We start from the raw sequence: 27,953 nt of genomic DNA on the forward strand, positions 1-27,953 counted from the left end.
GAACACGTGTAATTAACAGCTCCCACATAGTGAGTTTTGTTAATGCTGCCAATTCTAAATAAGGAAACGTAATTCACTGGCAGTCACACACAGGGACGCCATACACAGCATGCAACCTGAAAGTGGGGCGCACAACACTGCAAGCATGAGTAGTAAAAATGTAACAGTATTTTGTCTGCTGACTCTTACCCTAAATCTATAAATCATAGGTCTCCTAGGAGTGGGGAGATAACATCCAGTCAAACACTGAAAGTAACAAACAAAGGCAAGCAATACATCACAAGTCTGTTATTTCAAGTTATATGGGTAAATGTCCAACACCCTAATGCCAGGGAGCAATCATGCAAACTTAAGCTGGGTCTGTTGACTTATTGGACTAATACGCCCACTGTAGCGGCCTCATGGTCACAGGCTCAAATCCCAGCAGGCCCACTCAGCCTTTCATCCTTCTGGGGTCAATAAAATGAGTACCACTGAGTTGCGTAACAATAAATAGCTTTTATTTATTTAGCGCCTTGATACCCTTGGGTGATACATGCGCCATACAAATATATATGCTATGAAATGTTATGTTATTTTATATAATCTGTTGCCTAAGTAAACTAGCGGGGATCAGTTCGATTTTGGCTTGCCAATTGTGATTTCTTCTTTGAATTATTTTGGTAAGCAAATTAATGTACATAATTCTGAGTTATATAGTTAAAATATGGAATGGCAAGTTTTGCAAACTCCCTGGTTTTCCAGGCTAAATTTCCACTTTCCCATTGATGACGAGCACTACTGTTTCATGGTTATTCTTTTTAACCCCTTCACTGCTAGGCCTTTTTACCCCCCTGTGCTAAGCCTTTTTTTGGCTATTTGGGTTAGTTTGCACTTAGGCCCCTGTAACGTTTTGACCACATAAGGTATCCATGCCAAATTTGCGTCCTTTTCTTCCAAATTCATGGGGATTTTAAAGGTACCCAAGGTTTGTTGATTTCCTGGAGCCAAATACAGCAAAAAAGATTTTTGTTGGGAAAAATAGGAAAAAAGAACTACAGATGAAAGCATCAGTTTTTTCCCCTGCAAATGATATGAACAAAAGGGTTGTGGTGCTGAAATTACCATCTTCCCAGCTTTCAGGGACAAGCAGACTTTTGTCAGAAAACCAAAATTTGTTACACAGTTTTGGCATTTTTCTGGGACAAAGCCTATTTTTGCTATTTTTTGTGCTTTCAACCTCCTTCCAGTTAATGGTAAAAATGGGTATGAAAGCAATGATGGATCCTGGAAAGCTATACATTTCTGAAAAGTAGACATTTGAATTCAGCAAGGGGTCATTTTGGTATATCCTTCAAGGTTTTTGTATAGAAACTAAAAGTTGATAATAAAAACAATTGAAAGTGATTTTTAAAAAAACCAGCCACTTGTGCCAGCGTTTTCACCTGTAACTTCTAATAAGTATGGCAGATGTTTAAAAGCAATATACCGTTACATCTGCTGCACTCTTCTGGTTGTGGGGATATATAGGACTTGTAGGTTCACCAAGAACCCGAGGAACCCAGAGCCAATAACTGAGCAGCATCTTGCAATGGTTTTTTATTGTGTACTGGTTATACAGCAATTCATTTGGAAAACACTAAACAGGGAAAAATCTGTCTGAAAGTCACCTATGTAGTTCTGAAATGGGAACTAAATATAGAGTTTAGAAACAGTAGCTATTTGCACATCTCCGATATTGTGGGTACTCATACCAGCATCTGAATTATAGGTCATTTTTTAAAGTGACTTCTTTGTTACACATTGTCTTGCATTTGGAAGGCAGACATGCATTGAAAGTCAATAGGTAATAACAGTTGCTCTACAGTTTTGTGTTCCCCTAAATCTCCCAATAAAAATGGTACCTCACTTGTGTGGGTAGGTGTAGTGCCCGCGACAGGAAACAGCCCAAAACGCAACGTGGACACACCACATTTTCACAGTGAAAACTGACCCTTTTTTGCAAAGTGCCTAGCTGTAGATTTTGAACCCTAGCTCTGCCGGCACCTAGGGAAACCTAGCAAACCTATACATTTTTTAAACCTAGACTCCCATGGAAATCCAGGATGGGGTGACTTGTCAGGCTCTCACCAGGTTTTGTTACCCAGAATCCCTTGCGAACCTCAATCTGTCAAAAAAAATAAAACATTTTCCTCACATTTCTGTGGTGGAAAGTTCTGGAATCTGCGTGGATCCCCAAAATTCCACCCAGCCCGCACTTCCCAAAGTCTTACGAGAAAAATGGTACCTCACTTGTGTGGGTAAGCCTAGTGCCCGCAACCAGAAACGGCCCAAAACGCAACGCGGGCACACCACATTTCCACAGTGAAAACTGACCCTTTTTTTGCAAAGTGACTAGCTGTGGATTTTGAACCCTAGCTCTGCCGGCACCTAAGGAAACCTAGCAAACCCATACATTTTTGAAAACTAGACACCAAGGGTAATCCAGGATGGGGTGACTTGTCTGGCTCTCACCAGGTTCTTACCCAGAATCCCTTGCAAACCTCATCATTTGTCCAAACAAACACATTTTCCTCACATTTCTGAGGTGGAAAGTTCTGGAATCAGCGTGGATCCACAAAATTCCACCCAACCCGCATTCCCAAGGTCTTCAGAGAAAAATGGTACCTCACTTGTGTGGGTAGGCCTAGTGCCCGCGGCAGGAAATGGCCCAAAACGCAACGTGGGCACACCACATTTTCACAGTAAAAACTGATCTTTTTTTTGCAAAGTGCCTAGCTGTAGATTTCGAACCCTAGCTTTGCCAGCACCTGGGGAAACCTAGCAAACCTATACATTTTGAAAACTAGACACTCAGGGGAATCCAGGATGGGGTGATTCGTCTGGCTCTCACCAGGTTCTGTTACCCAGAATCCCTTGCGAACTTTGTAAAAAAACAACACATTTTCCTCACATTTCTGAGGTGGAAAGTTCTGGAATCTGCGTGGATCCAAAAAATTCCACCCACCCCACATTCCCCAAAGTCTCCAGAGAAAAATGGTACCTCACTAGTGTGGGTGAGTAAAGTACCCGCAACAGGCAAGGGCCCAAAACGTATTGAGGAGAAATTAAAATTACCTATCACAAAAACAACCTGGTTTTGCAAGGGGTGTCCCATGTGTTTTTGGTCCCGGGCTCGGCGGCCATCTAGGGAAACCTACCAAACCCACACATTTCTGAAAACTAAACACCCTGGGGAGTCTAATGAGGTATGGCTTGCTCAGATCCCCCAATGTTTCCCTACCCAGAATCCCCTGCAAACCTAAAAGCATAGAAAGTGTTAATAAATGTATTTTTGTTTTTTGTTACTGAGTACATACAATAAGCAATATTACAATTGTTGGTCGCATCCAAACTTTGCCATCGTCAACATAAACCACCTCCTCCCCACCCCCAATTTCTTTTATAGCTTAATACCATTGCTCTTTCATAACAACTGTACTATCCCTTCGTGTCTAAAAGTAATGAACGACCGGGTGCCCCCTCTATATGGGTCCCTCCTCATAGCTGACCGTAGGTGTCTCCTGAGTTACTTGTGGTGTGGGGGTGTGCATATCCTCCCCTGTATCAAGCCCAAAGGGTTGTCACCATGGACCCCATAATTTGCTAAATTTCCTGGGGCATCCCCTACTAAGGTACGTGGTATGTTCAGCTCCCATGTACAGGTCCATTCCTCTCATCCATTCCTGGACTGTGGGACACTCTGCCACCTCCCATCACCTCCAGTTGTGGCTGGTTTCTCACTTCCGATGAAAAAGAAACACAGATATTTCCCACCTTTTCAGAGAAGGAGGCAAAAGCATCACGTCAATCCACCGAGGGATGAGAGGAGGGTGCAACCGCCGTAAGTTAGGTGAGAGATGTAATAATCTGAAAAATTGCACGTGACAATTTCTTGGAAGCAGAGATTTCCTTAGAACAGCATTCTCTATGCACCTGATTGATGCTTACGTGATAGGCTTTCACAGCAACCTTATAATTGGCTCTGCTACATTGATCATAATATTTACGCCAGAGGTGGTCAAGCTTTTTTGCATTCTTTTTTCAGAAACAAATGTTCAGCAGAGAACCATGCCACCCAACTTAGTGATGGACGACCAACTTAGTGATGGGAGCAATCTGGTCTAAAGCACCTCTGAGCCAATCATCAAATTGCCTGCTGGCTTTGTCGACACAGTCATCAAAGCTCAGGTAGTTGTTGCAGAGGACCTTATTAAGCCTCTTAGGGGTCACGTTCAACTATATCCGTGCCCATGTGAGGTGAGGAGCAGAGTTCTCGAATATCCTAGTATAGGAAATAACAGTTGGGATCGGTAGATGATCTGATAAGGCCAGTGGAATAGGGGGCAGGGTTTCGGTGCACAACATATTAATAAACACAGGATCAAATGTGTGTCCAAGTTTATGCATGGGGGCAAAGACATGCCACAAAAGCTGAAGGCCCTCCAAATCTTCTACAAGAGTTGTAACCGCAAGACAGCAGGTATCGTCAAGGTGGACATTAAAATCGCCTAATACTAGCTGGTTGGAGTAGCGCATGGCTAATGGAGACGATGTATCCGCTAGTAGAGTGGTGAAATTCAGAAGCGGCCCGAAGGGTGATAGGCGAGCACTCCTGATATCGCAAAATTGTTAAACTCTTAGGGCCAGATGTAGGTAGTGATTTAGCGATCGCAAATGCTGAAATTCGCAGAATTTCCACGTTTGCGATCACTAAAACCCCATGCGTAATGTAGAGGCAGAAACACCGAATAACAAAATAAAGAATCGCTAAAACCAATTGAATGAACCTAGCGATTCCTTATTTAGCGATTATGCCACACCGACTCACTATTTATCGAATCGCTAAATAAGGAATCGCTAAATAAAGTCGCAGAACAACGTACCTAAAATCGCTAATACCGATTCCATTAAAAATCGCTAAATAAGATTCGCAACTACCACTAACTCAAAGCAGGTGGTAACCAGGTGCACAGAATATAAACAGCCCCAGAATGCATCTGCGTGAACACAATGGCGGCCCTCTATGCCATTGCAAGGCGAATACGGATACAAGCTGCAGCTCAAAGGATGTGGAGACAACAGGAACGCGTATACAGACTGCGCATCACACTATTCCAACTCACAGAGGCAGAAATCCATGAGAGGTACCCATCTACCCCAAGTGAAAGGCGATTCAATATTGCACATAAATCAACGAGGAATGTGGTGGAGCGTACATTCGGATTCCTAAAAAGCAGGTTCAGTTGCCTGCACTAAAGTGGAGGTGCACGGCAGTACCGCCCTGTGACCTGTTGCAAAATAATAGCAACATGTGCCATGCTGCATAACCTGGCTACAAGAAAAGGAACACCCGTGGAACTGACTGAATCAGAGGGAGAGGATTGTCCACAGCCACAGCACAGCGCAGCAGGAGTTGCCGCAGCACCAGATGGGAGACACAGACGGGCTGAGATCACACACAACTATTTCTGGGTAAGTAATGAGACAAAGCGAGTAACTGCAATAGCGTGGCGGTGTTTAATTGACCTTCAGTCAGGCAATAGGACAGCACACCGCCACACCATGATGGCCTCACAGTGCCTCAACAACCCCAACATGGCATAGTTACTCCCCATGCAATGTTCACAATCCCATCATTATGTCAGATGGGTTACTTCACCCATCTACCAATGCCAGGCGATGCCTGGTTTATTTTCTGTGCCCACGTGCAGAACTGCTGCATTCACTAGGCACACTGTCCTCCCTAGCCGTCTGTCCTGCAGCTGGCCCGTGCCTCCCACTGTGCCTCCTGGACTCCTGTAATGGGGCAGTGATGCTGCTGCGGCTTGTTGCCTCCTCATTTTCACCCCCGATCCTGTGGCAGCGATTTGCAGGGTCTGCAGCACCTCCAGGGCACTGGTGACTGTGACCAATCCCCTTGTGACGTCACGGCTGCACTTGGCCATCTCCAGCTGCATGGCCACAGAGCGCCTGCTGAGTACATGGGTGGCATTGCATAGCCGGTTCACTGCCTTGGTGTACCCATCCAACCTCTATCTGTCCCTGCGCCTTGCCCCACGTTCGCTTTCCATCTTGCTGCATAACAGCCTCTGACATGTCCCGCATGCCCTCAGCCACGGTGTTGTTGAGGCAGTATATGGCCTCCTTCATGTCGCGCATGTGTTTGTTGTTCGCCACCATCTGGCGTTGCATTGTCCTCATTGTTTTGCCTTGCAGGCGCTGCACTTTCAGCATCTTCCTCTCCAGACCTGCAAAGACACTGGACTCCTCTATCTCAGGACTGTGTGCCCTTGGTTGGCATCTTCAGGCACCTGTGTTGCCAAGCTCCATGGGGGACTGTGTTCCTGCTGTGTGTCCATCCTCATCCTGCGGGATCTGGTGGGCTCCCATGCTCTCCTCCTCTGACCCCTCCATCTCCTGGAGGCTAGCCACTGTGTGCCTTCTGGCACTCGGTGGTGGTGGTGATGGTGGTGGTGGTGGTGGTGGTGATGTGACCACAGCAGGTGACAGGATATCCTCCTCCAGTGTTGTGGGCTCCCTGGTTGCCTCATCTGTCTCCCCTCCTACAGCCTGGCGCGATGGCTCGCCTGTGGATACAGAATGTCCATTTACTCACTTGTGTAGCAGTATTTGCCTTACAATAAATTAACGACTGCTAATCTAACTGTCTGGCCCCAGTTTGCTTATCTACTGATGTGTATGACATGCATTTCGGTTCAGTGGACTGACTGCTATGCTATTAGTTGATTGGGACTACATATCTCATGATGCATTGTTGGATATTGGCAAAGAATGGACTGGAGTGGGATTCTTGCAGGGTAATTGGGGATTGGGGTTAGGGAGGGGGGCACAGCATGCTGTGCATGCTTCTTACCTTGTCTGTTGGCTCCTGTGGCCGAACTGTCCACATCTCCAATGCCACTGACACTCTCCGGCTGGAGGGTGGACTCCCCCATTTGTTCCAAGGCAGTCGGTGCAGGCACTGTTGATGTTCCCCCACCTGTTTTTCTGGCTTGTTTGAGCCTGTCAGCCACCTTCTCCTTGGCACGTTTCCTGAGATCGTACCAGCGCTTCTTAAGTTCCTCTATCGAGCGCTGGGTCACGCCGATTGCATTGATTTTCTGCTGGATCACGAGCCATATTTTCCTTTTTTGGGATTCGGGAACGTGCAGTGATATTTTCCCAAAGAGCTGGTTGTGATCCTTCACCACCTTCTCAATCAGTACCTCCAACTCTTTCTCACTGAACTTATGTTTTATCTTCCTCTCTCCAGCATCCTTTCCCTTCTCCTGTGTGTCCATGGTGTCCATGGTGGGTCAGCAAGGTGGTTGCTGTGCAGCTCCTGGGATTTTGCTTCAGCTCCCTGCCTCTCCCATAGCTTCAGGATCAGTGTAACTGCATGGGTGTGGCCTCTTCCTGGTTGTGAGGTCATCAGGGAGCACAGTATTGGCTGATTCACAGATTTGCGATTTTTTGAAATACCGGATTCGCTGTATACCGATTCAGTAATAAGGAATCACTAATGCCGAATCGGTAATAAGGATTCGTTATTTATTTTAGCGGATATTACCGATCGCTATCTTTTAGCGATTTTTTTTTTTAGCTACATCGGGAATTGCGAGTTCTTAATAGCGATTCGGTAAAAATCGCTAATAAGAAGTCGCAATTTGGGTTTTACCTACATCTGGCCCTTAGTTACTAGTAAAACTGCCATGCACCATGAATAGAACGCTCATACGTGAGAATAACCATAATATAACAAATAGCAGTACTGAATGTATGATTTCTTTGTGGCACCCCCAGGCAGACTGTATCTCAGAAAGGAACCCTTTTAGTGTTGGAGCAGTTTATATCTGGTCTGACAGCTGTATGACTATTGACTTTTGTCACAGTGCCCCTCTCCTCCCTCACCAACAGTAAAAAATGGCATAGTACTGTCTGTGCATCGGCATATAAATCTTATGCTGTGGTGGTTTTTCATGTGTGCTTTTTCTTTAAAGTAGATATTTAATCAATCAAAATGTTTATTTCGGTTATATCCATAAGACACAACACAGCAGATAAAAAGATAAAACATTGAGTTAAAACAATAAATACCGACACATACGCAGAACAAAGACACAGTCACTAAAAATGTATAATAAAACAGAAATATAACATCAAGTAGCATGGACAGCAAAAAAATACACTTATAGAAGTTAGTGCTTATATTTAACCCGAACCAGGATGCAAAGGGTAAATTCACACACTGAGATAAAATCGCACTGAACAGGTTTCATGACTATTAGAAGCATTGTTTCCCTGAGTAACATCATTTCTGCATGTTTGGCTGAAAGTTATAAACTCTTTTTCACATGCAAGTGTTGGTGTACTCTGGTAACACATTTGTGAATTTGAATGAATATAGTTCTAAATATTATTTGTGTTTTAGCCACATTTCAACTGGTGTGGCATAAAAGTATATATGTATATTTGGATCAAGTGTTGTAGTAAATGCTGATTCACACATTTATGACTGCAGTGCAATGCTAAAATTCTACGTTATTGCCACAGAACAGAAAACTATAACTTGAGAACACACTGCTAATGCTTTACTGTTCGCATTCTAGAAACACTTTACAAAAGAAAACTATGACCTTCACATCGACTATTTATTGCTCGTTCACCGGTTTGCGCTCTGGTTATGGTTAAAACGTATTTTCACCGCTGCACGAAAACACCCGCATGGCATAAACCATCCATGCAGATGTGCTGGGTGAGATGCACTACATTTGATCATTGTTGAAACAGAAGGGCAGCAGGATGCAATCACGACTACCCCTCTTGTGAATCATAGATCCTCCCCACACCCAACAGTGATAATAAGTATATCTCACTTTTAACAACCACAGTTAAAGTGAAGTTATATTTACAGAAATCATTACCCTCCCTGAAACTGGCCAATCATGGTTAGCTACACAAACCAAAACTCAGGCAGTGACATGCACTGCTCGTGACCTCACACACTGCATCACTGATCTCAAATGACTTAATTGATGACATCACTGTAGTGGGCACTTATGACTTCACAGAATGGCACTAGGATAGCACCAGTTCATACATGACCTTGCTTTCAAGGCACAGAAGCTCTTCTCCTCTCATTTCACTGACAAGTACTACTATATGTCTGTTGTTGGCAAACACACACTATGATCTACAGGGACGGTGTACATTGTTTCAAGCCTTGCCTACATGTGAGCTTCCAACTGCTTGATTTGCTTAACATATGGCCTTTAAGAATATCTCGCAGTGGATTGAAGACTCTAAACATGATGTAGGCATACCCTTAAGCCAGCCATGGGTCTCTCTGTCTCTGTGGCGTCTCGGGGTAGAAGGGTAGACCTTTGTATCTTCCAACGGAGCTAGAAATAAGGCATACTTAAAGGACTAGACCATATATACCTTATAGCACCATTGGCTGTGGGCAAACACTGAAATGCAACATTTACCTGTTGTGTAACATGTGTCCTTCAAACATATGCTAGTCATTGTCATTGGCACCCTGATTCTTCTACTCTCAGTACATACGTGCATGGAACGTATTACTCAAACTGTACAAACTTCAGTCGCACTCCGTGGTGTCACCACATCCTTCATGTATCCAGTGTAAAAGGCTTTGGAAGGGATTGCCCATCTTTCTGTACCCTGGACCAAGGGTACAGAAGGTCCACTTGTGCCTAGTACATGTTCTAATCTGTGAGCACACTCTAGGACCTCAGCCCTTGTGATATTAAATGTGCAGACCTTTGAATTTGTTTGCCTTTCTCAGAGGTAGATAGTGTGGCCTTCAATGATAGCTCGCGTTTGTTTTACACTGTATGTGATCTCATTACTGATTTCATCAACAATATCATCTGAGGGGTCATCAGTGATGTCATCAGTTATGTCATTCACTTTACTTTATCTGTTTCTTCAATGAATTTCTGAGTTTGTGTTGTGAGCAGATGTGAATTTTTGGGGTTTTTGGACTTTTTTTATATATTGCATCCCTATCTTATCTAACCAACACTTGTACGAGGTTGGAAGAAGGCCCTGGTCTGCGCTAAACCTCTGGTGCGGTGAATCCCTACTGCAGGCAGCCTTTGGCCATGCGGCGCAGCGGTCGGCTGCGGCCTTACGCTCAACCTCTCTAGATGCAACCTCCATGGACGTAGGGCCTTTAGCCGTGAGGGCTGAGGTTTGGATGTAGGGCCTGTCCTATTGCCAGGCCAGGTGCCATGCTTCTTGCATGCTCAGTCTCACCCCCGGTCCTTTGGCTGTGCAAGGTGGGGGTTGCACACCCAGACTACTGAGCAGCCCACCCCCGCTCTTCTGCAGAGCAGCGTGTGTGCATCTGGCCTTGAGTAGCAGGCCGTTTCCTAGCCCTTGTGTCCCTGAACCAGCTGCATAAGGGATTCTGGAATGTGCTTCTTGCTCTGCACACAGAGTGGTCTACTGCCAGGCTGGGCTCCTCCCTCAGTGGCAGTGAATCAGCTGCCCTCAGTGACCTTCTGCCATGTGTAGTAAGATCTGGAAGCAGAGACTGGCTTAAAGCCAGGCACCTGCTCTGGTCCTGTCCCATCCTTTGAACTTTATCTAAAGTTCTGGCCTATAACCTGGCAGCAGTACAGACACCAAGACAAAGTTCCTGCTGAGAGTCGGAGCTGGTTCAGGCCCCTCATTTTTGTCACAGTCTGGACATGTGCGGAGATGAAATATAGAAGGCAGAAGATGTATTTCATGAAGACACAGAAAGGAGATCTAACCCTCCGAGTCGGCTCTTTGTTCTTAGGTTTATGTAGCCTTCCAGAAATAGACCTCACCACATCACCAGCGCCTGTATCTACACCTCAGGCGATATGGAAGAAACCTCTCACCCTTGCTCCGGCCTCTCCTCAGGCTCCTTACCCTGAAAGGAGTAATGGTGCCTTTTGGAAGAGCGATTTCTCTGGCTCATCGCTCCAGTGTTCAGGAGACACATTCCGCAAGTATCTTGGAATACTTACCTGGGACAGAGAGGTTCATCTTCAAACATGCCCAGGCCCAGCTAAGCCCCCTAGCTGCAGAAATGAAGGCAAAGCAAACGGGTGGGGTAGTGGGCAGCCCTCTTGCGTGTGTCCCTCCAGGCCGGGGAAGAGATCCTGAAGGAGGAGGGCAGAAGGGGAGGGAGAGGATGTTCCAGGCTTGGCCACCGCCTGGTGCTTGTGTGTAGGAAGACAAGGTGGCGAGGACGGCGGAGGCACCGAGTGTGTTTCTCTCTGTCAAACACATCCATTGAGGGAAAAAACCTTTGTAGACCTCAGTAATATCGTCACACAGAGGTGCACATAATATGTCAATGATTGCTTGACCATATCCCTGGTCTCTGTGTAACCAATGAACGCCTGCGACATATATGAAATATGCACCCATTTTTCCTGCTCGCCTTTCGGTAATCTCTGTCTTACTGCCAATAGTGACATGATTTACTTTAACATTTGTATTTTCCTTTTACAGGTTTCTAATGGAGACCAAATGACCCGTTACTGTGAAGAGATGTGCTACAATGTTAGGTGCATGGACTGGGGCCAAGGCGCAGGCCCTAGAGCTGATGACTAAGGCCAGATCCAGGCTAGTGTGGTCCAGAGACAGGCGAGTGACAGGTACTGTAAAAGTGGAAACTCGGGGCAAATTTCCAAATATTCCGAATGTGGTGCAAAACACTCCTGTTCTACATGCAATCTCACCTTTGTCCGAGAAATACTCGGAATAGGAGGTACTTACAAGTTGAGCAAATCTAAAAGTTGCACCCAGCCCTGCAGAATGTGCAATGCCGGTGCAAACACCCAGCAAGCCGTGCATCTATATAATGAGTTAAGTAGAATAATTTATAAATCATTCCATTTTTTAATGCATGTTAGGATACAACTTTGGGTGGGGGGCCTTTCAGAGGGGCTTGGCCTATGTAATGGGGGTGTGGCTTAGGAAGTAAGCCAAAAACCTGTGCTGAGCATAACATGTAGCCCTACTGGTGATTTGAGGCTTCTGCCATTGCATCCAGATATATAACACAACAAGAAACATTACACCTACAACAAGCCAGGATTGTTGGTTTTGCCAATGGTTAGTTGCATAAGATAAATAAGCAACAACTGTGCCTTCGTTGTATGGAATATTGAAAATGCTTCAGTGCTGAAATGAGACTCTGAAAGAACTATAACGAGAGTCTTGGAAGATACATCAAAAGCAGTGAGGGGTGGTACTGCTGCAGAGTTGAATTTTTTCTCTTTTCATCCCGAGGGTGAGGGCCAAAATGGAGAGCCGCATATGGGACCCATCTCGGCACCTGCTTTTTAGCTGGTGCTGAGCAATAGCAGGACCCAGCCCACTTAAAGCCCTGGGTTTAATGTAATTTACATGTAGTGCCACATCTTATAAATAGCCTTACACCACTAATAAGTAAATACAAAAATAAATCCACATTTATAAAGCGCGAGCATATCACCCTTTAAGATTTCAAGGCACTCGTACTGTCTGGTAGATTAAGTGACCTATTGCCCAGAGTCACATGGTGCTGAGCTGAGCTGCCAACCGTAATCCCGGCTCTGAGGTCAGCCGCTCTGGCAGCTGCGCCACACCTCTCTAATAAAACTAAGTCACTATTAAGATTTATGTTATTCCCTTCATAATACTTATTACTATTTTCCTTTTCTCATGTGAAGGCACTATTTTTTGCAGATTGTTTTTCACGTAGCACAGTCTTTGTTTTCAATTAAACTAAGAGGGCAGAGTGCGTTTTGTAGTGTGTTTCAGTATTGCAATATATTCGTATAGTTTTGTGTGTATAGGACGAGAGGAATGTGAGGGCAGCAGCTTTCATTGACGTCACAGCTGGCCAGGCCTTCTATTCGACGAGGTGTTTCACCCATGGGCTGGAGCCCGGTTTTGAAAGTCAAGAGCGGCCACAGGAACAGGGGGCAGAGAGAGAGAGAGAGAGAGGGAGAGGGAGAGGGAGAGGGAGAGGGAGAGGGAGAGAGAGAGAGAGAGAGAGATAAAAAATGAAGGAGAGAGAAGGAGGGAAAGGGAGTAAGACCGGTTCGGACTGGAGAACCAAAAGCAGTCTTGGCAAAAAAGCTCAAACCAGCCCATCTCCATGTGCAATCTCTTTCCATCAATTGAAACTCTCAATTAGTTTTCTCCCTCTGATAGCTCTCTCTCTCTCTCTCTCTCTCTCTCTCTCGCTCTCTCTCTCTCTCTCTCTCTCTCTCTCTCGCGCTCTCTCTTTTTTTCGAAGCCTTGAATGCCTGCTGCAATTAACCGCTGTGTAGAAAGCTGGCTCTTTACACGGTATACCAAAAGGAGGTATACTGTGCACACCCCAAAGGAATTACAGAGGAACAAGTGACACCCCACATGCTCTCTTTTGTGGTAGTATGGGTAGGCATATCAGAGGGTAGTGTAAACGTTCATTACACACACAGGCAGTAAGTGAGACCACACTCGATAAAAAAAAATCTGACACCAATTTATAAAAATAACATGTAGTTTTATGTAAATATAGATACCAAGATTATCAGAATCGGATAAGGAGTTTTCAAGTTATGGATTTTTACAGTTTTAAATAAAAATGGACACGGTGTATCTTCTGGAGTGGTAATGTTATCTTATGGAGGAAAAACATTTATTGCATTCAGGCACTTGTCAGCAAATTTTACCGGGCTGTCCTTTTGGACTTAAGTTGAGTAGGGGTCAGGAACCAAGACCACACCAACGGGTCTCCTCGGGTGGCTCTGGGGCATCTGGGTACAGAGGTATGTCACGGAGTCGGTGTCCTACTCACTTCAATGGGAGAACAGTCCGGTTACAAAGAGGCTGCAAGCTGGGACTGGAGGACAAATTCTGGTGAACCCACAGGGGAGCTTGACCCTTGAGATCCTCAGTCACTGGTCCACTTCTCCTCAGGCTGTGGTGCTCAGGTGCAATGGTGTCTTTTGGGGTCGGACTCCAGTGCAGGAGTATCTCACGGGTGGTGAAGACCTGCAGAAAAAGGCTGTAGATGGTGACTGGAAGTCCAGTTCGGGCAAACCCAAGCATGGTCTTAGCTCTTGTGGGTCTGGGGACCTCTTTGGCACCATCACCTCCCTTGGACACAGGCTCAGGAGCACAGGTGCATAGGTGCTTTGAGGCGTCAGGTGGCAGTTGTCACAGGCACTTCTTTGTCTTTCTTTTCTTCAGGAAGGACAAACAGGACAGCTAGGCCACTCATGATGTGGGTCTCATTGTCCCTGAAGTCCCTCAACATTCAGGTCGGTCTAGCTCGGCGTTGGTGTCTGGACTGGACAGAACAAACCTTGGCTGCTGCAAGGGCTTCAGTACCCTGGTATTGGTCCTGTGTGGCTCCGGTTGGCCCTGGTATCCTCCCACTCAGTGAAGCCAGATCTGACCTTCAGGAACACAGGGTCCTCTTCATGGGGAGCTGCTGCATCGGGCTGGCCGGGGAGCGGCAATTCAGTGGACCGCTCCTTGCGTCCTTGGTGCCTGGGGCTAAAGGAGAGTAGCTCCTCTTCTCCAAGGGAGATTCTTTAGGCAATTTGTGTAGCACTGGCAGCCTCCAGGTTTCTTGGAGACTGCACAGCAGAGTCTGCTTCTTCCACAATTGTTGGGGGCAGCAGTCAGGCTCGCAAGGTTGGCGCTAAATCATTTGTTGCTCCTCGTTCTTGTGCCAGGACCCTTCTTTGTCAGCTCCTTCTCTTGATCAGTTGGAATCTGAAGTCCTGGTATTGGTGGGTCCCCTAAATACTCTATTTAGGGGTGTTAAAGTGAGTGTGGGGTAGTCGCCAATGGGCACTTACCCATGGGGTCACTACACTGCCTAGATGACCACTTCTTTTGGAAGTGGGATTCACCCTGTCACAGAATTCCTAATTCCACCGCACACAATATGGTGGAATTTCTAAAGTTGTGTTCATGTCAGACGTGATCACCCTAGATGTGTGCCCAGCCTGGCAGTGCAAAACGCCTCCTGCATAGCTAATTTCCCCGCCTGTCTAGGGTGCCAAAGGGATCTGGACAAAGGGAGTCAGCTTCCTCTCCTGTGAGAGAAGCCAGATTTGCATTTCAAAGGTGGTGGGCTCTTTGAAGTCAGGCTTTCCTGGGAGAGGAGGTGATAACATCCCTCCGCAGAGCAGGCATTGTTGCTGACCTTCTGAGAGCGAAGCCTCTCACCGCTGGGGGTCAGAAAGTCATTTGTTGCAGCAGGCTGGAGGGAACCAGTCAGCTAGCACACTAGAGGGCTGGCAGGTTTCAGGGGGTACCTTTAAGGTACCCTCTGGGTGCATGTATTAATAAATTAATCACTGGAATCAGTGTGGGTTTTTTAATACAAGGTGTGTGATACCAAACACCATATGTTGTAGTGAAGCCATTATGTAGCTGGGGAACTCATTTTATCAGTGCTCAGTGCATACCTTAAGATGACTTCCTTGCTCACTTGCTATATCTAGTATCTAATAGGGACTTCTAGGTGCAGATTCCTTTATTTTTTTTTATTTTTTTTTATTAATAAAGCTTGCTCGCATATATGTAACATATGAATGTACAATTAACATGGTGTCTGTAAATCAAACGTTAAAGTATAAGTCAGGCAGTTACAGTTATTTTACATTAAATCAATAACAGTGCGAAGCCCCTATTGGGCTAACCAATCTTCAAAAGGAGTCCAAATCTTTTTACCATGGTCGAGTCTACGTTTACCCCATCTTTCCCACACGGCAGTCTCTATGTTATGCAAGGACAGCATCCTTGCCCTCCAATGAAAGAATGTGGGAGCCTCAGGACGAATCCAGTCCGAGATTATACAAAGGCGAACCATAGCCATTGTGATTAACACTAAAGCTGAGGTATGTTGAGATCTTTTGTAAAGCATACTGCTTTCAAGCCCACAAATCACCAATTCAGAGGAGAGAGTAACAGGTATCTGAAGCCTTAGGTTGATAAATTGCTCAACCTCACCCAAAAAAGGCCGGAGTTTTATGCATTCAAAAAACATGTGGACATCATTTGCAGCAAAAAGCCCACATCTGGGGCAACAGTTTAGGCCGTTACCCCCCCCCACTTAGAAATCTTGGCCGGAGTGTAATATAAATCATACATGGCCATATAACACTGAGACCGCAAACTCCCAGAGATTAAGACGCTCCCGGCCAGTGCAAGAGCTTCTGGTAAATCCAAACGTGTTACCCCCAACTTGGCCTCTAATTTACACGTATGTGCTGCAATATCATCTGGTAGGCCAAAAAGTAGATGTTGATAAATTACCCCTATTTTCGAACGTCTAGAGATTAACTCCAGCAATGTACTCTTGTCGAACAGCACCTTTGGAATTACCTTCAATTTATCTATGAAACTCCGGAGTTGCAAATATTTAAAGAAATCTTGGGTGCTAAGCTGATACCTATCCTTAAGCCAGGAAAAAGATGCCAAACAGCCGTCCTGTCCTAAATCACCCAGCTTTGCCAATCCTCTTTCAGTCCATTTAAAAGTAACCTGATCACGAAATACTGGGGGTAAAGACCAAGCTGAAAAAGGGGTATAATAATTCAGGTTAGAAACCGCCCACTTTCGACGAACCTTACGCCAAACTGAAAACATAGACCATGCCACCTTGAACTTAGTTTTCTTGTAATAGCTAGGTTCCAGTACTCGCAATAAAATCCCCCTTGCATTTTCAATAAATTAACTGAACTAATCATGGGAAAGATATTCAATTCCGGTATAAGATCTACCTGTGGGGTGATTTTAATCCCTAACTAAGTACATCCAAAACCCAGGTAATTCAATCCGCAACAATGCCTATCTCAGCCGCCCCAATAGTACAGGCTGCTACTTATCTAGGTGCAGATTCCTTACCTCTGAATTTCCCAGGCGTCAGATTGGATCTGGAAACGAAGCAGTACCCTCATGCGCAATCAGGTGGCTCAGTTCAGCTCAGCATGGCATTAGCAGCATCGCTGGGGCCGGATATGACGTTGCTATCACCTGTTCAGGTGCCACCCAGGCGCGCAGATGGCAGTCTGTGTGGAATTTGTATGTGGATCCCTTGAGCCTTTAAGGGCCATAGGATATGCTTCAGCCCTTAGGGACCCTCTTTAGTACCCCTGCCCTAGGTACCTGGAGTACCATATACTAGGGACTTACACAGGTGGAAAGTCCTTAACTAATTGTAGCACAATTAGACTTTAACTTGTTTTAGGGAAGGAGTACTGGCACTGAGGTCTGGTTAGCAGGCATCAGTGACTGTCAGAGTCGAAATTCAGCATCTAGTATCCAAAAAGGGGGAAAACGTTGGAGATAACTGCAACAAAAGCCCAGTTCTCTACACATGGGAATCTGGGGAAAGTGTCAGAGCCCTCTGGTCATAAAAACTGGCCTTCAGGGGCTCCAGCCCAACAGGGAAATGTGTGCTGGAATTAAGGCCTCTCTGCACCAATCATTGCTGGTTATTGTGAAAGTAAAGCTGTTAGGTATAGAATGCAAACTGAAGGCTGAGAAGTGTTAAAAGAAAAAAACACAAACAAGGGTGAGGGGGCAGCAGGCCTGCCTGACCCTCCCGTCTAGAAGTGTACTTGCTGGAAGATGTATGTCAGTTTATGGAGGACAGAAAAATCCTCTTAAAAATATTGTGAGATAATTATTGAGAACCAAAACATCATGAAAGTCAGCTTGTATAAGTTAAGTATAAATTTACCATTTTTAAATCCACATCCATGTGCCTTGATCATATACATTTTGTCATGGTACAAATGTGTGAAATTAAATATATTTAACATATAACTACCAGTACATAATTAACTTAAAAATATTTTGGTACTTGATATCTTGGGAAAAGTATTTTGGTTTAACAATATTTCATCCACGCTATTCTGAAAACCTAGGTTATAATCTCTGCTTTTGGTGTGACTATTGGACTTGGCCCTCCCCGCGGGGTCACCCAAAAACTTTTTGCCCTCACTCCACCTGTTTTCTGAACCCATTTTTGTTGGCTTTAAGGATTCTGTGCACTTTACCAGTGCTAAAGTGCTTATGTTCTCTCCTTGAAACATGGTACCACTTCTAACCAGTGCCAAAGTGCTTGTACTGTCGCCTTGAAACATGGTAAAATTGGCTTACACCCAATTGCCACATTGAATTCACTTATACGTCCTTAGTAAATTTGTAGTATACTTAGGGCCTATAAATTAAAAGTTAATAGTGAGTCTGCAGCACTTATTGAATTTTTCCGGAGACACTCTACAGTGCACTCCTGGACCTGTGGACAGTTTAGAAGGATGACGGCCCTGCCACCAGAGGACTGCCCTGATGCTACCAGAGGACTGGCCTGCTGCTTGAGGACTGCACCGCTCTCTGAAAAAAAACCTGTACCTGCTCCCTTTATCCCAGGCTAACCTGAGGGATGCCAAGGGTTAGTTGGCTGCCCTCCTGTCTGAGGAACAAGGACACAACAAGCTCCAGAGGCCACCCTGCAACTGTCAGGCTCACCTGCTGCACTGGACTTGAAACTGGACCTGCCTGAGCTCTGCTGGAAGCGATTTCCTGATCCCCAAGTGGTGCCTCCCCAGGTCCTGGACTCTTGACTAGCATATGTTGAGCTCCTCCTAAGAGGAAAGGTGAGATACTGAGATCTTGGGCTCTTTGCAACCACAAACAGGTCAGTTTGCACCAAGACTCTGCTGCCCACAATGACTGCCAAGGCAAAGCTCATGTGAACCAGGCACTTGATGCTACAGTGACTGCCAGTGTTGACCAGCAACATGAGATCTGCACTTCCCGCTACAGCAAGGACAGCCCGCAGTGACTGCCAACACGAAGCTCCAGTGATCAACTGGCCAAAACGCCTACCTTGAACTTCACGCTACAGTCACGACCATTTGCAACGCTCTCCCCAAGGGCTTCTCCATTTCAAACAGAACTCTATGTGATGGACCTTGAGAAGATTACTCTTTCAGCAGGACTAACCTGGTTCCTGTATCCAACCTGTGCTTCATTGCAGTCTGCTTGGAGCTATGACTTCCCACCGAGCTAGCACAACCAGATGATCACAACTGGTGCATTGTGCTTTTAGGTGCTATAGCTACCTAAAACTTTAAAATTGCATATCTGTGGTTCTACTGGTTAAATTGTTTAGTTCTGGTATCATTTTATTTATAAAAAATTAATCTATTTTCTTAAATTAATTTGGGATTTTCCTTGTGTTTTCACTTTATTACTGTTTGTGTGCTACATACATTCTTTATGCTTTGCCTTTAAGTTAAGCCTGACTGCTTTGTGCCAAGCTACCAAAGGTTTAAGCACAGGTTAATTTAGTGACTTTTGTAGTCCAGCCTGACAAGGATTGTGGTTGTTGCCTGTGTGGGGCTTCTAATCCCCCTCAAGCACTATACTATTTCTTACAGTTCCTGTCTGAACGTCTCCCTGCCTGTGCGACTTGCTCCATGTACCTTTCACTGCATGTACTTCTTCCTGCCCACACTAATGTTAACATGTACCCACCCTGCACCTAATCCCATTTGCAACTCTCCCTGCCCGCACCTCTGTCAGATCAACCTCATCTGCCAGCCTGTACCACTTCCCTGCCTGCACCTCCTTGCTTGCACCCATCCCACTCTTAGCTCTTCCTTGTCACACCTCTCTCAGCCTGCACCTCTACCTGTCCTCACATCTGATTCTCCATGTCTCTCTCACAGTAAATGTACCTGCCCATAACTGTCCCTGTTTGAACTTCTCCCCGCCTGTATCTTTCCCTGCACACAATTTCCTGCCACCAGTACCTCTCCCAGCTTGCACCCATCTCTCTATTCCCCTCTTTCAACCTCCTCTTCTCATCCCTGTGCATTTCTATGGACAGACATTTCACTTTACCTTTTCCTGCCCACACATCTTTGCCATCTTCTGTTTTTTTATTTTTGTTGCAGTTTTATATATCGCAAACTCGACCTGAAGGTATCAGAGTGCTTTACATGAGCACCAGTTGCATTACAGACGGACACATTCAATTTTTTTAAGGCACGGGGAGATTAAGGAATTTGCCCAGGATGTTTGAACCTCCCCCAGGCTCAAACCTGGTTCCCCAGCTTCAAAATCGGCCGCTCTAACCGTTAACCCACATCCTCTCCCCAGCACCTCTCTTCGTTCGCACCTCCGTTTGCCCAATCCTCTCCCAGGCTGCACCCATCTTCCTTCTTGTACCTCTACATGTGCATAGCTGGCTGTAGCTTTAAACACGTCCTCTTGTGAGCTGCTCTCCACACTTGCTCCCAGTTCACTTCTCTCTCAGCCCGTTTCTTTCCCGGTCCACACCTCAAGAGCTTGTACCTTTCCCTGATCTCACATTTTACTTCAAATTCACTATCTAGCCGCACCTCTCCCTGCTTCAGCTTTTCTCTGCCCGGACCTTATCCTGTCCCCATTTTTCCCATCCGGCACCCAGGCCACACCTCTCCCGAACCATAACTCTCCCTGCACCCGTAGCTCTCCCTGCCTGTACATCTGCCAGATTGCACTTAGACTTCCCCTCTCCTAACCTTGCCTCTCTCTATCCACACCCATTTCTGTTCTTGCCCATAGCTCATCCCACAGCTGCATCTCTATTCACACCTCGGATCCTACACTCACCTCTCCTTGCCCACACCTGTGCCTGCTCCTGCTATCTATGTCAGCCTCTTTCTCTGCTCATGCCTCTCCCAGACAATGCTTGTCTCCGCCCACCTTCTCTATTTGCAACACACCTCTCCCTGCCTACGCTCCTCCCACCCTGTATCTCTTCCTGTCTACATCCTTCTGTGTGCAACCAGCTCACTCATCTCTTTCCTCACACTTCTTCCTGGCCAAACCCCTCTTTTACCATATGTTTGCTTGTCCATACCTCTCTGTTACAATAAATAGAAGCATACATTATTTAGACCTCCGCATTGTCACAGCCAATAGGTCATCCTTCCAAAATATTTTCAAAAATGCACATTTGTACCCTCCGATATCCGTTTTAAGTTTTGGTAAAATGTTCTTCAAACTTAATCTTGCCGTGTGATTTTTAGGTCGAGCATTCAAGATCTCTTGTGTATACTTTAGTATATACTTATATGTGTTTGTATTTTGTGGGCTCTGGAGATCATCCCTAGGACTTGTCTGCTTCCGCTTAAGGACTTTTTTTCTGTTCAACCAGCACCCCCGGAGCCCGGGACGCTCTGCCACTGACCGAGCCAAAGGTTCACATCCCCAAGGATGTCGTCAAGGAGTACTATAAAAATGACGACATCCAGCAATGGTTCCGAGCGTACGAAGTAGCCATGACCTCCCATCGGGTACCCCGGAAGGATTGGGGTGCCGGCCTATGGGGGAGGTTCCTCAGCGAGGGCCGGGATACCCTGCTGCAACCCCCCGACGCGGTGATGACATCATACGACCACATGAAAGAAGCCCTACTCACACGCTACGGCCTATCAGCCGAGATGTACCGGCAGCGCTTCCGGGACTGCAAGAAGCTCCCCGGTACCACGTGGGTCGAATACGTGGACTTCTTCAGCCGAGCATTGGAAGGATGGATAAAAGGAAGCAAGGTCAGCTCATACAATGAACTGTTCGACCTCATTGTCTGGGAGCACCTCGCCAACAACTGCTTTGTTGAACTAAGGCAACACCTCCTGGACAGTAAACTGACCGAGCCCCGGAAGCTCGCCGCCGAAGCAGACCGATGGGTCAACACCCGGGTCCCCCGGAACCCCGTGGGGGACTACCAACGGAGTACCACGGGACCTCCCCGCCAGCGAGGCGGAGGAGGGGGGTCCCACCTCAGTCGAGAATTCCCGGCCGGGCCGCCCAGAAGCCCGCCACGAGGCCAAGCCACCAACCACACGTCCCCGACCCTGGGCCGAAGGGGGACTCCTATCGCACGGCCTGGACCACGACCGACAGTGACCTGCTTTGGCTGCCAGCAGACCGGCCACTATGCGAGCGACCCGGCCTGCCCCGTGAACCGACGGAACGGGACCGCTGGGCCCCCTCCCCGGCAAATAGCCGCCGCAGCCGTGGGGGAGGGAGAAGACGAGGAGGAAAACCACGACGGCGGGTCCCCCGAGTGGGAACCAACTGCCATGTCGCTTGTATGCCTGGGCTCCCGAGAAATGGTGCCCCGAGCTGCCATCCCAAGCAACACCCAGAAGTACCAACAGTGGGTCACCATCAATGGACGACGGGCCGAGGCCCTCCGGGACACTGGGGCCAGTGTGACCGCTGTCCGCTGCCACCTGGTGACCCCCGAACAAATCCTGCCGCATGTCCTATGCCCTGTCCGGACCGCGGACAACTCCGAGAGCATGTGCCGGATGGCCAGGATCCCCTTCGAGTGGGGAGGAGTGTCCGGCACCCTAAAAGTGACTGTCCGCGACGACGCCCCAGTGGACTGCCTCCTGGGGAATGACCTAGAGAGCTCCCCCTGGGCCCAGGTGGAACGCCGAGAGCAACTGGGGATGCTAGGACTGCCCGAGTGGGCCTGCGCCACCACCCGGTTCATGACCGCCCAACCAGCCGCTGCCACGGCCCCCGACAAGCCGACGGGCCCCGAACTATCACCCTCCTCCGGCACGGAGGAACCTGACGAGGAGGCCGGGCCATCCGAACTTTCTACCGACGAGGCCGCCTCCCTCAGCGAGATCCCCGAGCTGGCCCAGTGGCGCCACGACGGGGGCCCCACCCGCGAACAATTCCAGCAAGAGCAGAAGGCCTGCCCGTCCCTCGAGGGGGCACGACAGCAAGCGGCCGCCCAGGCTGTGGGGGACCCCACGGGAACCCACTGGGTCTATTGGGACAACGACTTATTGTATAGCGAGCAGAAAGTTGCCGTACTAGGGGCCGGCCGGGTGTTGGTGGTCCCCCTCCGATTTCGAGAGTTCCTCCTGAACCTGGCACATGACGTGCCCCTCGCCGGACACCTCGGGCGGGACAAAACGTACAGCCGCCTAGTGACCCATTTCTATTGGCCCCGAATGAGAAGAGACGTGGACCATCACTGCCGGTCCTGCCCGACCTGCCAAGCTAGCGGGAAGACTGGGGGTCGAGTGAAAGCCCCCCTACAACCATTTCCAACCGTCAACACCCCGTTCGAACGAGTGGGGATCGACATCGTGGGGCCCCTCGACCCCCGAACCGCCCTGGGACACCGCTTCATCCTGGTATTGGTCGACCACGCCACCCGATACCCCGAGGCCATCCCACTCCGCACCGTGACAGCTCCAGTGGTGGGTCGGGCCCTGATGGGCATCTTCTCCAGGGTGGGGTTCCCCCGAGAAGTGGTGAGCGACAGGGGTACGAACTTTATTTCAAAGTACATGAGATCCCTCTGGCAACAATGTGGGGTCACCTATAAATTCACCACCCCTTACCACCCCCAGGGGAACCGACTGGTCGAGCGGTTCAACAGAACCCTGAAGGGGATGATCAAGGGCCTGGAAGAGCCCCTGAGGAGGAGATGGGATGTCCTGCTGCCCTGCCTCCTGTTCGCCTATCGGGAGGTACCACAGAAATCCCTGGGCTTCAGCCCCTTCGAACTATTGTATGGGCACCCCGTCCGAGGGCCCCTCAGCCTGGTCAAGGAGGGCTGGGAGGCGCAAGTCCAAGATGCCCCTCCCGACGTCTACCGGTACCTCCTGACCCTGCGGAATCAGACTCGGAAGTTCCAGGCCCTGGCAGAAGCCAACCTCGAAGCCAGCCAAGAAGACCTGAAACGCTGGTATGACGAAAATGCCTCAACCATCGAGTTCGAGCCGGGCCAGCAAGTCTGGGTCATGTCACCCGTGGACCCCTGCGCCCTGCAGGACAAGTGGACCGGGCTCTTCAAGGTAGTTGAGAGGAGGAGCCCCGTCACGTACCTAGTCGACATGGAGTCCCCGAGGAACCCCCTCCGGGTCCTGCACGCCAACCGGCTCAAGCCCCACTTTGCCCGAACTGAACTAAGCCTGCTGCTGGCTACCGACGATGGGGGCGAAAGTGACTCCGAGCCCCTACCAGACCTCCTGGGGTCCTCGGGCCAAGACGGCTCCTTGGAAGGCGTCCGCCTCTCCGCCACCCTGACACCAGAACAGCGCCATGACTGCCAGAAGCTGCTGCAACCCTTCGCTGCCCTCTTCTCTCTCACGCCCGGGGTGACCCCCTGGTGCGTCCACGACGTGGATACTGGGGACAGCCCCCCTGTGCGACACCGCGCTTACAGAGTACCTGATCGAGTCCGAGCCTGCATACAGACCGAGGTCGCCAAGATGCTCGCCCTCGGAGTCATCGAGCCGTCCGACAGCCCGTGGGCCAGCCCGGTGGTCTTGGTGCCGAAGGCCGCCACCCCCGGCACTGCCCCGGAACTCAGGTTTTGTGTCAACTACCGGGGCCTGAACGCAGTCACCAAGACCGATGCCCACCCCTTGCCACGAGCAGATGAGCTGATCGATCGCTTAGAGGCCGCCCGCTACCTAAGCACCTTTGATCTCACCGCTGGGTACTGGCAGATCAAGCTCACTCCCGGCGCCCAGGAACGATCCGCCTTTTCCACCCCCGATGGGCTCTACCACTTTCGGGTAATGCCCTTCGGTATGAAGAACGCCCCAGCGACCTTTCAGAGGCTAGTGAACAAGGTCCTGGCCGGACTAGAAGCCTTCAGTGCGGCCTACCTCGACGACATTGCCGTCTTCACCGACCACTGGGCCGCGCACCTAGGACACCTCGGGGAAGTCCTGGCCGCTCTCCAAAGAGCCGGACTCACCATTAAGGCCAGTAAATGCCAGATCGGTCAAGGATCTGTGACCTATCTGGGCCACCAGGTGGGGAGTGGCCAGGTGGCGCCCCTCCAGTTAAAGGTCGACGCCATCCAGGCATGGGAGCCCCCCGCAACCCAAACCGCTGTCCGGGCCTTCCTAGGCCTCACAGGCTACTACCGACGATTCATCAAGGATTATGGCAGCATTGTGGGCCCCCTTACGGAGCTCGCTTCCAAGAAACAGCCCAAGGCGGTGCACTGGACGCCCCGCTGTCAGACCGCTTTTGAGGCCCTCAAGGCGGCCATGTGCGCTGCCCCTGTGCTACAGGCCCCTGACTACAGCAAGGAATTTGTAGTCCAGACCGATGCCTCGGAGTACGGGGTCGGGGCGGTCCTCTCCCAGCTGGACGCCAAGGGCCTCGACCGACCTGTGGCCTTTATCAGCCGCCGACTGCTGCCGCGAGAACAGAGGTGGAGCACCATCGAGCGGGAGGCCTTCGCCGTGGTATGGGCTCTCAAGAAGCTCCGGCCCTACCTTTTCGGCACCCACTTCAGGGTCCAAACTGACCACCGGCCATTGCGGTGGCTCATGCAAATGCGGGGCGAGAACCCCAAGTTGTTGCGATGGTCCATCTCGCTGCAAGGGATGGACTTCACTGTGGAACACCGGCCCGGCAACGACCACGCCAACGCTGACGGCCTGTCCAGATTCTTCTGCCTCGACGAGGAGAACCCCCAAGGAGATGGGTGACTCTCCCTGCCTTCAGCTGGGGGGGACGCGTGTGGGAGCCGGCCTCGTGGCGTGGTCCTGTTCCCCCCTCGCTAAGCCGCACTAGGTCCCATGCACCTCGGGGCTCCTCCATTTTGGATTATACGTCACTCCACGTGACCACCTGCGTGACCCCGCTTCACCCGGCCTCTGTCCCAGCGAGGCCCGACATCAAGGCGCCAACCCCTGGCCCGGGGCATACCACGTGAACCCTTCCCACTCCCGGCGGAGGGCAGTATCGATGGGACCCCCAACCGTCATTCCACACCTAGGTGCGATCGCCCCACAGCTCTCTGGGGCCTGGCGCCTCTCCTGCTGGGCGTCTGGCCGCTCCCTACGCGGCCTCTCCGCCCCCTCCGGACGCCAGGGTCCAGACATCAAAGGGCTCCAGTCCTATATCTGGGGCGACCCGACAACAGGACAACAGTTGTCTCCTGGAGTCAAGAGCCCTGCTGATCGGATCGCGGCTGACCCTACGGAAGAAGACTCATCCTGAACCCACACTCTGAGCCCTGCTGACGACGTCGCAGCTCCACCGTGCTTAAAGACCTCCACGAACCTTTGGGGCCCTGCTGACGCTGTCGCGGCCCGACCTTGTTGAACCTTACCCTCAGAGCCCAGCTGACCTCGTCGCGGCTCGACCAAAGCGGACCTACCACCGGAGCCCTGCTGACTGTGTCGCGGCTCGACCCAAGCGGAACTACCACCCGAGCCCTGCAGACGCCGTCGCGGCTCCCCACGTCCGAGCCGCTCTGAGACCAGCACTCAAGGTCTGGCGCAAAGCCCTTCCGTACCTGGTTGGTGCTAAGACTGTCCCGCTACCCTATCCCTCTAACAGACATTGAGACTCTTACTGGATCCCTCGATCCCACTGTAAATATTGAACGTACTACTGCTGATAAAGAACCACGTCAAGTAACTGATATTGAGTCCTGTGTGGTGGTGTTACTGGGCCTAGTGCGATCATAGGAGAAAGACCTCCCCGAAGGGGGCTTCTCAGCGGCGCTCGGCTATAACTTTGCGGTAGGAAGGTGCCCCGGAATAGTCTCCCCGACTCCCCGGTGGCCCTCCCTCCAACAAGCACCCAGGCTAATGTGCTCATAGCTAAATACATTTAAGGTCCCAAAGCGAGACCGATTGCATTGCAAAGTCCTGTTAAATAATTCTTTTGCTGTCCAGTACAGGTTTTCTTTGTTGGCAAGTAAGTTAATGTCGTGCCTCAAAACACAAATGTAATCTTCCGAAAATACATACTTTTTACCACAAACTAAAATCTTTTCATGATTACTATACAAACACAACCTTTTTGTATCCAAACAGTAGAGGGTAGTTTTCAGAAAATGCAATAATTTTCCCAATTAGCAGTGTCTAAATGAACTAACTTTGTCTCTCAATACCAGTTTGCCATTTCAGTCAAGCACTCTTGTTTACTACTTCCCCACATGGCCAGAAACTGTCGACCACACTCATCTACCCAGGTTCAAACTCACACTCAAAGGCTCAGCATTGCAGGCTTAATGTGTGGCTCCAACATATGCCAGGGAAGGATGACCATCATCTGCCAGGGGTGGTCAGAAAACATCGGGATGGTTCTATATGATCTTCTCACACTACGACTTGGATGGTGAATATATGCCAGAGAGGCCTATCATATGCCACTAATGGTCAATTCATGCCATGGGCAATCACTACATGCAGGAAACAGAGGCCACCAAATACTATAGATACTCATGAGAATGTCAGCGATGTCAACCATATGCCAAGGATGGCTACCCATCCCAGGATTATTCACAGTTTGCCAGAAGTTATCCCTGGATTTCAAGAATGACCAACAAAAGCATGGTATGGCCATTATGTGCAAAGAATGGCCATTGTATGCAGGGATTTGCACCACAAGCCAATGAGAATCTGATCAGTTTTTGCTAGTGAAAACCACTATGGATTTCTCAAGTATGCCAGAGATGGTCAAGCGATACTTATGATGGCCCTTACGTGCCAAGAGAGATACCTTATGCTGGAGTTGATTACTAGATGCAAGAAATGGGCACCAGAGGCAAAGAGAACCTTCTGCCAAAAAGAGCTACTATAGTCATCTGATGCATAACATATGCAGGAATAACCAATCCAAATGAAGGCAATCCCACACACACAAAAAGACAAACACATACCCTAAGCATTGATAGCTTGCCAGATACATACACACCCCCTATCAGAAAACCATTGTCAAACATAGACACTTGCTTTGCCCTCCTAGTTTTCCAGTCACTCACCAGCCCAACTTGTGGTCTGTTAAGTTTCTACAGGCCGCTCTCTTACACTTCAGTCGGCCCATTCTGTATGGAGTGGAAGTTAGGAGGAGGGCCACAGATACAC

The 27,953-nt window shown here is 48.8% G+C and overlaps 1 protein-coding gene across 2 annotated transcripts in view; it reads left to right on the top strand.

Moving 5' to 3' along the window:
* The window catches only part of LOC146809286 (G protein-activated inward rectifier potassium channel 4-like), a 435,254-nt gene that overhangs the window by 258,124 nt on the left and 149,177 nt on the right, over positions 1-27,953 (top strand). For both annotated transcript variants that reach the window (XM_085616094.1, XM_085616095.1), the window contains exon 3: positions 11,536-11,681. The gene's annotated coding sequence lies outside the window, so the exon portion shown is untranslated. The remainder of the gene's footprint in view (positions 1-11,535; positions 11,682-27,953) is intronic.

This window comes from Triturus cristatus, chromosome 7, assembly GCF_964204655.1.
Source record: "Triturus cristatus chromosome 7, aTriCri1.1, whole genome shotgun sequence".
NCBI lineage: Eukaryota > Metazoa > Chordata > Amphibia > Caudata > Salamandridae > Triturus > Triturus cristatus.